Genomic DNA, 14548 nt, shown 5'->3' on the forward strand with positions numbered 1-14548 from the left:
TCCAGTAGATTTTACTACTAAAAATGTGTGCAAAAAAGAGAAAAATCTGATGCCATTTATTTTGAGAAGTTCTATTCTGCCATCACTCAGCAATTTACAACTTTAAACAGCTAATTGAAATATCACACACAGTGTGAGGTAGGTTGGCCTAAAAACCAAATATCCCTCCCCCTTCAGACTGAGGAATCAGGGAAGAGAAATTACAATGAGTTTCTCAAGAACAAACATTGAGTTTGTGATGGAACAGAGATTAAAACTTGAGGGCTCTTTGTCTCCCTTCAGCCACCTTGCTGCTTTATTCGTGTTTGCACACAGCCTGACCTGCAGCCACACAGCAGAAAAAACACAACAGAAGGAGGGAGAGCATGAATAAGCAAACCTGCATGTCAGCACGTGGACAAATAACCCAGTTCTGCACCCACAGAGCAGTTCAGGTGAGGTTGAAGCACCTCCACCAATACTTGCAACTAAAAGTAAAAATCCTTCTCAGCTGTCCCTGTAGCTGAATTATTTCCCCTGCAAAATCAGAATATAAGAGAGAAGGGATTCTTCATCCAGAGTGTTGGGGGCTTTCTCCTGGGAGTAGGAGCTGTGATCCCCAGCTCTGGAAGCAGCCCAGGTGAGTGGTGCCTGCCAGCAGAGGAGCAGCTGAGGTTGGTGCTCTCACCTTGGAGAAGTTCCTTGGAATTTCCTTGGGTGAGGTCTCCATCTGCAGAGAGGAGCAGCATTCATGCAGCTGTGTAAGATTTCCAGGGGTCATCTCCAAGGGTTTCTTCTCATACCCTGATGTTAGATAGCTCTGCACCAAGGCAGTGAGGGGGCTGAGGATTGCAGTGGATGCAACCACCTTATTTCTGGAGATAAGGAGAGAGTGATAAATGCTGCATGTGTGAGCGTGAGATGTGGTGTAACCCATCTGGCCACCTACAAACACATGTGTTGTACCCATGACAAGTTAATTGTGCATTAATCAGGATATAATCTCATACTGCTAATGCAAGTCATGATGTAATTTTACCTTTACTACCTATGCAACTATGGCCATTATTATCCTGTAATAAATTGTATCACTTCAGGCTGATGAATGACACTAGTTAATGTCTCTCCACCTAATTTGTTATTTCACATGGTGATGTAGCATTACTTTGGTTTGGTCTTACCCAGGGAAGCTGCCTTACAGTTGTCTTTACTGGACTTTTCCAGAACATTTCCAACAGAAAAAAAAAAAAAGAAATTGGTATTTGTTTTTATTAAAAAATAAAAAGGGGAAGATTTAATCAGTTGTTTGCTTTTGTTGGGCTACTTCTTTCCAGTGAGCCCAGCTCTGAGCAGAAACAGAGATACTTCAAGCAGCAATAATCAAAAATGCTTATTTGGAATTTAGCACACATTTGGCCACATTGCTGCTTGTTTGTTGCATGTTTGATGCAAGAATAAATAATTGCACATTCCCACTGCTCCCACAAGATGCATACAGGCCCACTTGCTCAGTGGCAAGCAATTTAGTTGTGGCTTAAGAAGAAAAATGTGTGTGTTGGAATTATACAGTCACTTTTTTTTTTTGGCTTTTGAAACTCACCTCTTTGCCTGCACACCTGTGTGTCTGATCCTCACACCTTGAGGCTTTTTAAAGTTCTGGGTGGGGGTTACAGAACACTATTTTTTTTTTTTGGTGATAAATAGGAGAATGCAGACAGAGGACAGAGATGTAGAATGAGTTATTTTTCTAATGTTTTTCATTAAGCAGCAGCTGCTGTTTCCAAGCTGTCAGCTCTGTTGCCAGGGTGATTTTGTGCGCATGGCACAGAGCGGGGCTGGTGGGTTCAGCGCATCCACCCTCCTGCCCTGGGAGTGTCACTGCACCAGTGAACCCCTGGATCTGCAAACCCCTTCCTGTGGCTCTGCTGGGAACTGGGCTGCAGGAGCAGAACTCCTTGCTAAGGTCATTCAGCACCGTGCTCTTCCACGCTGGCACAGCCTTGTCTGCTCCCTTCCCCTGAAGTGGAACATGTGAAACGTTTCATTTTGGCATTTTACATTTCACACACAGTTCTTGGGTCTTCTCCTCAAAGGACATAACAGATAACCTAAGCAAGATATTAAATATTTCAGGCAGTGGCAGCAAGCAAAGCCAACAAACCAAAATCGATGTTCAAGTGTCTGCACAATGCTAACCAGTGACTTCAGTGGATCAACTTCTCCCTCCAAATGTTGTGCAAGGGTTAAAGAGCTTTGTTGGACTACACAGAGGACAACAGAGTTGTCTTGCACAGAAAAGTGTTTACAGTCTAAGCACAGAAATAAGGGGCTCATTTTGCTCTAATATTAATCTTAGTTTGCCTTCCCAAGTGCAACATTTTTCCAGTCTACAAGGTAGGACTCCAAGACAGGGAGAGCACCTTTTTCTGTGGTTAGGGCATTATGATAAATTTATGGTTTCTGAGTGCCTAATGAATGCAGTAAGAAAGGTAAAACGTTCACAATTCTTTAATATACTGGTAGAAAACCTTATCAGTTTACTGGAGAATCACAAATGGCAACAGGTCAGATCAAATTTCTCATGTGGCATAAAATCATAAATGCAGTTCCCAGGGCTACCTCAACTTTAATAAAATGAAGTCATCCATGTGTTGCTTTGTATTAATATTGCAACTACGTTTAAGCATATATGAGCCATGATTTTTCCTCAAGTGTTAAATCAAATTGAATCACAGGTTTTTATGAGTGATAAAATGATAATAGACCAGATCTGGTCAGCTAGGATAATAACTTCATTCAGTACTTTGGATGTAAGTGTTTAAGATTTCCACAATAAAACTGTAATGTTATACCCTAAAGTGTGTTAATAACATTAAGTGATGTAACAGTGAAAGCGAACTGACAGAATGTAATACCCATAGGGCCATCATAATAGAAATAATTTATAATGTAACAGCAATAAAATCTTTAATGTTATCTCAATCCAGTCCTGTCCCCAAGTCTGGGGTTTCAGATTACACCTGATTTTTTTCTATGCATTTAAGTGTTAACTTAAAATAATTAAGAAAATGGTTTTCAAAGTGGAAGAGCCTTTCAAAGTTGCTGACCTGATCATAATATTATTAACTCTTTCCTTCCTACCAAAGTCCCGTGTGGCCAATAGCTGATATAAAAGGAGGTACATTTCTTTTGCTTCCATTTTCTTCCCTTTTTAAAGCAATTTGCAGAAATCAAGGAATATGTAGGACTACTACACTACATGGAAAAGGTGCCCCATCCTCACCATTTTCACACCTAAACACAAACCCAAACCACAGTGTGAAAGAGTTTGAACAAAGACCCAGTAAATGTCACCACACCATAAACACAGGGTTGATGTTTGTGGCTACTTACAGAAGAAAGGGGAAGCCAATGGGGAGTCTTCCCTCCTCCCTGTGGCAAACCAGAACTTGCCCTGGAAGAGCCTGCTTGGATATTAGCAAATGTCCTTCCTGGCAAAAAAACTGGGATAAATTCCCCAGAGGACCCATGAGACCTTTTACAGTCAGATCTTTGAGAACAGAACTGATCAAACATCTCTAAGGTGTGGATAACACACACAATGTGTTTCATCCAACCTATTAACAGAGAGGAAAATCAGAGAACCTCACGTACATGACAGAGACCTTTCCTCCATCTCATGCAGCATAAATATGTTTCCTGGAATCTCAACATGTTGAGATTCCAGGACTGATGTTTATCATCTCCTAAGACAGTGGTCCTTAGGAAATGAAGAGCTTTTTTGTTAGTTATTCTCCCCAAAACATATGAAAACAACTGACCTCAAAAGGACAGACATGTGCACAGATCTTGCTAAATATGTGCAGAAACATAACATTTAAAAGTAAGCCAAACCCAATCTTTAATACTTAAGCCAAGATTTACTTGTTTCAAGGTAAGGTATAATTTTATTCCTTCTTCCTGATCAAGAGTTGCTTGCTAAGAATATTGACTGTTTTAGGCAGGAATACTGAGGGCTTTCTGTAATGTATGCCATGCCTCAGAGGAGCCAAACCAGAATAAATTCAGCATCTGAATTCTCTTGCAAACCCATCCAACCCAGGACTAATAACCTGTGTCTTTAGAAAATACTCCAGCATCAGACATACAAGATAGTTATGGTGCAATTAAGAAAAATCCTCTGACTCTCAGGTTCTCTCTGGACTCACCAGGGAATGCAGAAAAAAAATAAAAATAACTGGAACTGAACAAAGAAGCAGCTTATCATCTTGAAATATGCTGGGTTAATCGTCCCTTTAAAAGCAAATGTATTAGGAAAACATTAGATCCTTAGCCCTCTGTGACATAATTACACAGGCTTCTGATTAAACAGAGGCTCTCATTAAGTAAAACATTTTATTTTAGTTTCTTGTTGGTTGTTGGTATTATTGGGCTTCCTGCCCAATTCCAGCCAGGCTACCATATGAACAGTGAAAACAGCCAACATTGTTAATACAATAACAACAACAACACTTGGCACTTCCAGCCTTCCCTTGGTCTCAGAATCTTACAGCAATTTACAGATATTTCTTGGGTGCACCATGTGCCAAAGTTGTGGAGCAGGTAAAGCTGACCATGTTTGTGTCATAGATGGATAAATCAGGGCAGAGAGGGATTCACCTGCCTTGGCCTGGCTGCTGGAAAGTCAGTGGTGAGATCCAGAAGTCCTGAGGAGAAAACCACTTGGAATTACTGTTTCAACTTCTTTCCTCCCTCCTTAATTGCTGTTGCTCTTTACAGGTTCCTTGTAGCAGAAGAGCACTTGTGCTGTGAAAAATCAAGCAGAGATGCAAATCATAAGGAAAAGGCAATTAAGCATTGCTTATTGTTTGTAGTTTAAGAAAGCCTGGTAAAACTTCTCTCCAAAATTTGTGGTGGTTTACATAAAGCAGTAAGGACCTTTTTTTGACCATCTGAGATGTAAAGTTTGCACTGTGGGTTAAAGCAATAAGTAACAGAAGGATGTTTTAGTTTCTAGATCACGAAATCTGGCCCTTCAGACACACATAGAGAGGCTTCTTTGCAGAGCTTCCAGTGATGGGAATGTAAGGAGAACACTTGTGCATGGGATAAGGGGTTCATTTATGCATGCACAACCTCTGAGCTGCCAATAGACTCAGCTTTTGTCCTCCCATCCTCCTGATCCACCTTTGGCAAAGATACTCCTCCCCCAGTGGCTGGGAAGGGGGCTCTGGTAGCCTGGAGTGGATTTATGTGGCCAAGCTCACAAAAAAAGGCTTCAGTCTTCAGCCTGAAAAAGGGTGAATCAACTTTTGGCCTGCATCTGCAAACACCTCAGACGCTGAAAGCTGAGCAGAGCTTACCTTTGCTGATCATGGTATGGATACAGGAGCAAAGTTTTGCAGAATAGAGAGTTTCCCTTCACACAGAAGAGTTAGTTCCTAAGATTAAAAAATATTTCTCACTGGTGTGCTGGCTAGTAAGGAGAGTCACTGCTGATTTACCAGATTTCTGCCACAGCCAAATAATTCTTTTTCTCTTTAGCCTAAAAAAGAGAACTTTGACATCTAGGAGCATGAAGTGTTAAACTCCTCTAGGCAGTGAGGTTTAGAAACAAAATCTCACACAGTGCATATAAATATCATCTGTATCCAGACTCCACCAGTGGGGATTGTAATTGGCACTGCTGTGAATTATCTGTTACTGATACACACCAACACCCACTGATTTGTAAGCTCAGGTGCCCCTTCCTGGCTGCAAAAATGAAAACACAACACCCACGTGAAAACCTAATGGAGTCAGTATCAGAACGAGCTTTTAGGTCTGTGTGCATGGATGACAGGAGTAGCAGAGGTGGAAACCTGCTTGTCACTTATCCAGCTGGAGATGAGCAACTGGCTTCAAAAGAAACTCAGGAGTGAAAGATTAAAGGGAAGATGACCATGAACTCTCCTTTCCCCTAAGAAGTTCAAAGCTTCCTGATTTAGGTTCTTATCGCACTATAAAGAGGGGAAGCAAGGAAGATAAAAAATTTAAAAATAAATGATCTTTAAGAAATTATCCTCATCTGAGTGTCCTCCAATATGTCTGGTCCTCTAAGTGTTAAGTGAATTGTAACTAGATCCTAGGGAGACAGTTGCAACCTGGTTATCAGTGGCAGTAAATGGAAGATAATAGCCCCACTAGAGAGTTATGAAATGGCTTGTCTTTGAGCTGCCAAAGTGTTTAGGCTTTCTTTTATTATATTCACAGCAGTAATCCGATATGTCCTGACTTCTGTCATCTGTATGTAATGCTTATCAACTCTCTGCCAGTGATTCACCCCCTTGTCAGGGACAATTATTCCTCAAAGTGCTGAGGTTACGACTGAAGCAATATTATGACTGGAAAGAAAATATGAAAGGTGCAGAGCATCACAGCCAGCAATCTCGAGGCTGACGTCAAAGTGGAGGAGAACATTGTTGATAAAAAAATAAGGCATAACAGGAGTGTTGCACTGCTGTTCCCACAGCACTCCTGAGCTCCTCTAAGGTCATGCATACCTATGATGATGGTGCTGGAAGGTTTTCCCATCGTTTTATTGGAGCTAGGTTGCCATACTTCCCTGGTTAGGTGTCCCTCTCAATTTCCTTTCTATGTCCCCGTTTAAAGCCACTTAAAACTGAAGAGGCAGTGTGTGTTCTGTCCCTCTAAATTTGCAGACAGGAGCTCAGCCTAGGAAATTCATTTTCCTCCAGAGGATCATAAAATGAAAAGCATAATCTAAGGGACAGAGGGCCCAATTTTCAGTTTTCAAGTTGCCTGAAATTACAGTAACACCTGCAGTGAAATTCTGCTCCACCCAACCTCTTCCATCACTCTTTCAGATGCCTCAGGCAAAACTGAAGTAAATTTTGATCCTGAGCTTGTGACTAGGGGAGAGCACTGGGGATGCTCAAGTCAGTGTCCTGGCACCACGAGGGCAGTGCTGGGGAGCAGAAGGAAACTGGGATCAGAAGCTCAAGGCCATTGGGAGAGCAAGGGGCTGTGGCATTTCTTTGTCTCCTCTCACAGCAAGGGGTGGCTGTGGCTGGGGAGCTTTGTCAAGGGCAATGAGGAAAAGCAGCTGGTCAGTGAACATAATGGTGAGACAGGGAGGCCAGAGAGGGGTGGCAGATGGTCCCAGGGGCTGTCCAGCTGACCAACAGCAGCACCTATGCCCTGCGTGCACATGTGGCACCAACCCAGGATGGGTTCTTAGGTGTCAGCCAGCACATAATTCACTGGACTGAGGGTTTCAGCCCACAGAGGAACAGAAGTGGAGGAAAACAATACCTCTCTGTGGTGTTTTGATAGTCCTTGTGCTCTAAAGTACAGTGCAAACTCCGTATTTCAGTCCATTTTGCAAACAAGGGGTTGAGCAAGGCCATTTCCCTGCTTGGAGGGTCACATGGGTCCAATTGCAAGGTCGGGGAGGCCCCAGTGAGAAGAGAAAACAAGCAGAGTTGGAGCAGGGAAGGAGGGAGAAGGCAGCCAGGGCTGAAAAAAAAAATGATGTCCCACATCAGCTGGGTCAAATCAGAAAGTGGAGCCGCTTCTCAGAGTGCAAGCCAGGCCTCGTGCAAGGTTTGGTGCTGCCTCTGGTGCTGGGATGTTTGGTGCTTCCACAGGAGCCCACAGGGGTCCCAAGGGTCACGAGTAGCAGGGTCAGCTGAGCTTCCATCGGGAGGGAAACAGCCTCCAAAAGCACTGAGGAGAGGGAATGAATCACTGTGCCTTGTCTAATATATTGCAGTAATGTAATATAACAGCAATAACCCCCAGAGTACCATCTGGTGAACTTGTGACTAAACACAGCTTGTTTTGCTCAAGGCACACAGGCAATGGACAAGTATATATTTTATTCCTTCGCTTCACCCTGCCCAAGAACAAGTGGTAGCAGAGCTATTCCTGGGAATTTTCAGACCATCTACAAATCAGAGCTGCAAGCAGTTATTTCTCCCCTATGAAACACACAGGCAGCTCGCTCTGCAGGAGGGTGCTCAGCAGCATAAACTCCTGAGCCTCAGTCATGGCCACCAAAGTAGACAGAGGCCTGATCTCAGCTGCTCACTCCCCATTTCTGACGCTGCAAAATTCCCCAGTAAAGTCCTGTGTGTAGGTGGATGTTTCAGGTGATATTTCCCAGGGAGGCAGGAGGCCTGACTCACTCATGATGAATATTGGTGACTTGCTGCTCTGACCTTGGTCAGAGTTAATCCTGCAGGAATGAAAAGGTTCAGATTTCAGCGCTCACTGGAAGAAAAGGGAAGAGAGGAGGAGCAGCCCCCTACTAAGATAAAGACATGACCAGTGGCTCTGCCATCAGTTACAGCATTGCTTGCATTTGGCATCACATTATGAAAATACCTATTCAGAGGGGAGAAGGAGATCAAAGAGAACATTTCAGTGGCGATGACTTTAGCTCCACTCCACTCTGCTCCCTCTCCTCCTCCCGTCCTTGGCGTTCCAAGGCTCCTGCTCTATTCATCCTCTCCGTGCCACCCTGGGTTTATAACACCACATCATCAGCAGCAGCACTAATAACCCGCGATTCTTTCCCCCCATTGTGTTTGTCAGAGTCAGTAATCTGGGCACTACAGCAGCACAGCACTGAAAAGCTACAGTGTGTTCCTATAGCAACCAGCTAATCCGCAGGTGGAAGGTGATTGGGCACCTTTTGCACCGGAACAATAATTTGAAAGATCTTTTTCAGTGTGCTGTTCTGCAGCATGAGTTCATTGTGCTGCAACCCACCACGAGTCGTTAGAAGCTGTCAGGAAAATGCACAAATCACAGCCAGGAGAGGCGAGGCCTTCCAGCAACAAGCCCTTGAAATATTTCACGACAGGTTAAGAGGCCAAATTGTGTATGGCGAGATGTATTGTGTAGGATAAAACAAAGAGCTTGTATAATAAGCCAGTGCTGACAGTCTCCAAGTCAGGGAATCCCAGTGAAGTGTAAGGCTGTGCATGAATATGAGTTTTCCTGAGCTGTAGAAGGAAAACAGCTGTAATAAAAGAAAGTGCTGGGCAGAGCTCCCACATTCGGCTCTTCCAAAACCAATTACTCCCACCTGGCTATTCCCATTTCTCCTAAAACATCTCTTGTTACAGAAGAGAATTTAATATTCTCTAATTGAAACCTCTAATTTAAGGCATTTGCTTGCTATCCTCAAAGTCTGAAATCCTGGCCTGGACTTTCACGGGGTGATTAGATATTGTAGAAGTCTTGAATTTTTGGATATCCAAAGTCAAACTAAGAAACCTTCAAGAAATACACAACATGTTTCCTCTGAAAGCCAGGCTTTGTTATATTTCTCAGAGTTGAGTAGTCTGAACTTGAGGTAGGGAGTGATCTTCCAATCCATGGCTTGAAATGAGAGATGATCTTTAAGCTCTCTTCCAATCCATTTTAGATTTCCCTGATCTTTCCAAGTAAACCAGCCCAATCCATGGAGCAAGTGCAGCACAGGCAATGAGAGAACAAACACCTTCATGCCAAACCCAAGCAAGAGGCCCTGTCCTTTGCAGTCTATGTCTAACTTCTGCTCTTTTTTTCTCTTTTCTCTTCTTTTTTTTTTTTTTGAAAACACTGGACCAGAAATAGTAGACATAGATAGAAACCTCTTTAAAGCTCAGTTGTAGAAGCAAATGCATTTCCCATGCAGCCATTGCAGTGGAAAGTGAGAGCAGATTATGGAAATGATGTAACAGGCCCTGTCACAGGAAGGAAAAAAAAGAAAATCTGTTAAAAACTTCAATAAGAAGAGAGGAATAGCACAAGTGCTTCTCTACCTCAATTTAATCACATTGAAGAAAGAATGTCTTTATTAAATGCCTGGACTTAATAAAAATGTCAAAAATTCTCATTGCATGAATCAGCTCTTTCAAAATTTGCTGGGGTGATGGAAGAGAAAACTTAAAAATAGAGGGCAAACAGAAGTTTAGTTATTAGGTTATGACTTCCAAGACTGCAGCTTCAAAAGCTTCCCTACATTTACTGGCCAAAGATTCCAATCTGGGATGCTTCCATCTAAAGCAAATTTCCTAAATATGAGACAATGCAGTCAGTGTCTCATTTACAGCTGAAGAGTTTTATAAATCAAAATGTCCAATGAGAGCTGAATCAACAAGCAAACAGTACAGAACAGATCCTGCTTTTATGACCTAACTGTTTTGTCACCCCAAAGTGGGATGAATAAAATGGATGAGGCAGGTTCACCTACTCAATCCAAAGGAACAGAACAAAAGCTTGGATGGGGTCTTGCATATTCCCCCCAGGGTACTATTAGATTATTGAATATTCTACAGCAAATACCAGTGTCTTCCTCTTTCTTCTCCCTCCTGACTTTCCTCCCTTACCTACCTTGTAATTCAGGAAATCTTCCCAAAGAAAGTTTAAATGAAACAGGCAAATGTCTCAGAAATTCCCTTAATAAACAATTTCCAGAAAAATATGAAAAAAAAAAACTTTTGACCATCTTTAATTGTGAAATGTATTGATTGTTCTTCTCAAGTAATTCCTGCCTGAAAATGACATATTTTTGTTCCTTTTAGAGGACTTGGATAGATAGCATTGTTTTTCTTTCCAGAGCACATCAAAGAGCCCAAATTTTGGCAGGCTTTCTGTTTTCTTTAAAAAAAAAAAAAAAAAAAAAAAAAAAGAAAGGGGGGGGAAAGAAAGAAAAACATCAGCAAAACAAAGCTAAGAATAACTGCTCTTTTCTGAAGAGTTGTGGGCTGCTTCCCTTCCAGATTCATGTCATGGTGCTCACTTCAGGGAGCTGCTGAGACACAGAGCCTGGAGGTGGGGAGGAGGAGAGCAGTGGAAAGATCAGAGAATTGGCACGGGACACAGAGCCCTTCTCCTCTTGATGTTCAGGCTGAATCTAGACACAGTCAGTCAGAACCCAGTGTCATCGTGGTTTTTAAACACTTTCATGGGCCATGCAAGGTCACACTGTGGCCTCTAACACAGGGGACAAGTTTCCACATATCTGCAGCTGCTGCTTCATCCACAGCTCTGGTGATAGCTGCTCTCCAGTTTGTTCTATCTCCATTTTGTAAGGGAATAAATTCTAGAAATTGGCTGGATTTGGGTTGAGAATAGCCCTTTCCTTTCAGGACAAGGATGTACACAAAGTACTGAGAGAGCTGAGTACCTCCCCCTTCTGCTCAAATGTTCAGAGGAAGTAGGTTGGTATTGCTGCAGAAAGGTTTTCAATTTTGAGCATGTTTTTGCCCCTGGATCCATTTTTCTTGATTTCCTTGCTCAGCCAGTGATGATGATTTACTTATCACAGACCTGAACTCCTGTGGCAGGATCTGATGTCTGTGCTGTTGGTAAAATATCGTGCACTATTGCCAGATGTTAAATATGAAGCAAAAACATCAAAAAAATGAAAAAGAAATGCCACCAGCTCTTACTTACTCTGTGAAGCAACTTTTATCTTGATTTACTGTGTAACTGGTGGTAGAATCAGATTATTTTAAGGCTTAAAATTCTCCTGGTGATTGTGGTTCAAGTGGCAGAGTTTCCAAAGCTTCCCAAGCAGAGCTGCTTTGCTCTGAATCAAGAATAAGATATGAGGAAAAGGCTCAGAAAAGAAGTGGAGATATTCTGAGGGAAATGCCAGCACTGTCTGCTTTATCACCCAAACTGTGGTGTCACACTGAGCTGAAACGTGCAAACCTCCCCCACCAGGGCCTGTTCATGGGTAAAACTGCTTTTGACTTTATGGGACTTTTAATGGACTGTTATCATCCAGCAGCCCAGACACAGGACTGCAGGAGCTGGCAGTGCATGGAATTTCTGGAAAAGGCCACAAAATCCCTGGAGTGTGGCATGGACCTGCAGCCTGGCCCAGCTCATGTCATGCCCGCACTTTGGGGAAGGAGCAGAAAGGCACAAAGACAGGGCAGCTCTCACAAAACCCACTGAGCTTAGCTCAGAGTGATAAACCAGAGTGCATCCCTTGGCTGACTTGTAAATGGCTGGGGCACAGAAAATGCCCTCTGGATCAAGAGGACGGGGCTCACTGCTAGAACAAATCACACAGTAAGTGAAGTTAGGCTGTGACCTATTGCTTGGTACAATTATCTGACCTCCTAACAAAGCCTGGTGAAGATGGCAGCCATCCTGCATATAAAACAGAGCCTGGTGGAAAGTTGCTATTCTTCAAACCCTGCATCTAGACATCTTTCAAGTGATTTCAGAATTTAGGGTGAAAGTGGATCTTAGGCCTTTTTTTAAAAAGCCATTTCAAATCCTCATTCATATCATAAATGCTTTTTTCTCCTTTCTTCTGCAGGCCACTGAAATCTCTGGGGCCATGACATTGTCTGGCACTGAATGCAGCCCCTTTTTATCATTATAAAGAAATAATGAAAGCATATGGTGGAGAGGCACTCATATTTCAGTGTATGGTGCCTTCCTCCTTAACCAAGCACTGAAAAATATATACTATGATGAGAACATTGAATATTTCCAATACACTAACAGAAAATTCCTAATAATTCAAAGTCATCCCTGCTGCCTAGCTTGATTGTAAGTTCAAAGCAAAAGAAACCAAACATATCTTCACTTTTGTGCATTAAACATCAGCAAGTGACCTGTATTTTATTACAGTACACAGCTGTTTTATCACATAAGTAAATAAATCACCATTGAACCAACTTTGGGAACGAAGATTTTGAATAATAACACAATTAAGTTTTCCCACAAAGTCCAAATAGCCCACTTGCTCATAGTTGCTACAAGCTGTGATTCCCACGTGAAAGATATCAACTTATTTCCTTTTCCTGTCAATCATCAGTACCAAGTGGGGCCCTGGTATGTCAGGTCATGACCTTTCACTCTGGGCATGAGCCTGAAAGCCACTAGTGAATCAACTAGTTTAATTATTTAGGCTGTTTTTAATAAATATAAAAATGTGGCCTTAAATATTTCACATGCTTGTTCAGTTTGGGCTTTCAAGGACCTCTCATCAGGCCCACCAGCCTGAAATGTCCTCTTATTGGTAGGAAATCAGTCAATTAAAAACCAAATCCAACTTTTGGAATAAGGTTTATTTTGTTGATTTTGAGCTTCCTGGCTTGGGTGTCACTTGCTTGTTGGTTTAGAGGACAGGCTTTTTGGTATCTTTTTTTTTTTTAACCATAAGACTGTTTTTAATCAACACCAGCAATGACCTATTTGCCTACCTCTCAGAAAATTATCCTTCATGCAGATGCCAGCATAGGATTCACAGATTTCCATGTATGGTCTATTTTCCACATGCTCTTCACCTATGGGGAAAAAAAAAAACCAAACAAATAAAGCAGGAAGAAATCCAATGTAGCACAGTCCATATAAAACAATTTTTAAAATATTTTTGAGTAATGTTGGCAGGTTTGCTACTGGGTCCCTTAGCAGTGGACAGTTTAATTCCATTTTAGGTCAAAGTGTGATGAAATCCTTCCTTTGCTAAACTTCCTAACAATTTCTTTCAGCTTCTAACTCCCATAATCTAAAAATCTAGGCCTGAACCAAGCTGCTGATCCTGCCCAAGATTCTGCATGAGCAATCTGCAGTAACCACAACCATGTCAGTATAAAACAAGTGATGCTTTCCCTGGATGTCAGGGGCAATGATTTATATTCTACAACCCACTTATGCTTATTGCCCAACAAACTTTCCAGCTGGTAGATACAGGACAGAATCAAACTTGAGGAACTAATTGATGGAGTCTTTCTCAAGAACTTGGACTGCCAGAGTTAACTTTGCTTCTGAACATTCCTGAAATGTACAGAACTTTCCCAGCCCCTCTCAGATTTATTTTGTTCCTCTTTCCCCTGGTGCTCCAGGGCTTCCCAAGGAAGTGAGTGTGAAGGGCTGTCTCTATTTATAGATGATAAACCCAATTCTTATCTTTCTCCCTCCTCTCCCTCCTGCCATGGTCCTGCATCAAAGAGAGGACTTGGGGAAAGGGAAGAGAGATGCTCTCAGTCTTAATTTTCCAATCCCTCTCATGGGCTGCTGGGTCTGCAGGAAACATCAGCATGCCAAAATTTGCTTTTCTTTCAAGCAGGAGTATTAATCTAAATGATGAACTATATCTCAAAAATGAAATTGCTGCAGTGTAGTGATCATCAAAGGTACTTTAATTGAACTATGCTTTGTTTGGGACAGTAGAAAACACTTAATCTTGATCCTATTTGAATTCTTCATTTTGCCTTAATGGCTTCAAGGTGTGCACAATAGGACGTTAGAGTTCACAATAGACTCAAAGGAAAGTCAGCTGAAGCATTCTATCTTTATTGAATTAAAAGTGTCCTTGCCTGATAATGCTGCTTCTCAGGAATTTCAGCAAAATTGCTGTAGTCCAGAGAAATCTTTCCAATTCACCCAAGTCTGCACTCGCTGATGAAAAGCTGCCTCCTAAGAAGTGCTCAATCCTCCTCCCTCAAGATGCACCAGCAGCAGCATGTGTGCCCCTGGCATGTGAGGCACCCCAGGCTCCTGGAGGAGGGGAGATCAAACCCAAAGCATTGATCCGAGATCCAGCACT

General features: G+C 42.3%; 1 long non-coding RNA gene across 2 annotated transcripts in view; it reads right to left on the minus strand.

Moving 5' to 3' along the window:
- Positions 1 to 3096: 3096 nt before the first annotated feature.
- LOC139596762 (uncharacterized) overlaps positions 3097 to 14548 on the minus strand; it is a 288009-nt gene continuing 276557 nt past the window's right edge. For both annotated transcript variants that reach the window (XR_011681443.1, XR_011681442.1), the window contains exons 2-3: positions 13203 to 13286; positions 3097 to 4785 (exon numbers count right to left, since the gene is read on the minus strand). This is a non-coding gene — a long non-coding RNA (uncharacterized lncRNA). The remainder of the gene's footprint in view (positions 4786 to 13202; positions 13287 to 14548) is intronic.

The sequence above is a fragment of the Agelaius tricolor genome, unplaced genomic scaffold, assembly GCF_023055355.1.
Source record: "Agelaius tricolor isolate 1412-34295 unplaced genomic scaffold, bAgeTri1.0.p SCAF_16, whole genome shotgun sequence".
NCBI classification, from domain to species: Eukaryota; Metazoa; Chordata; class Aves; order Passeriformes; family Icteridae; genus Agelaius; species Agelaius tricolor.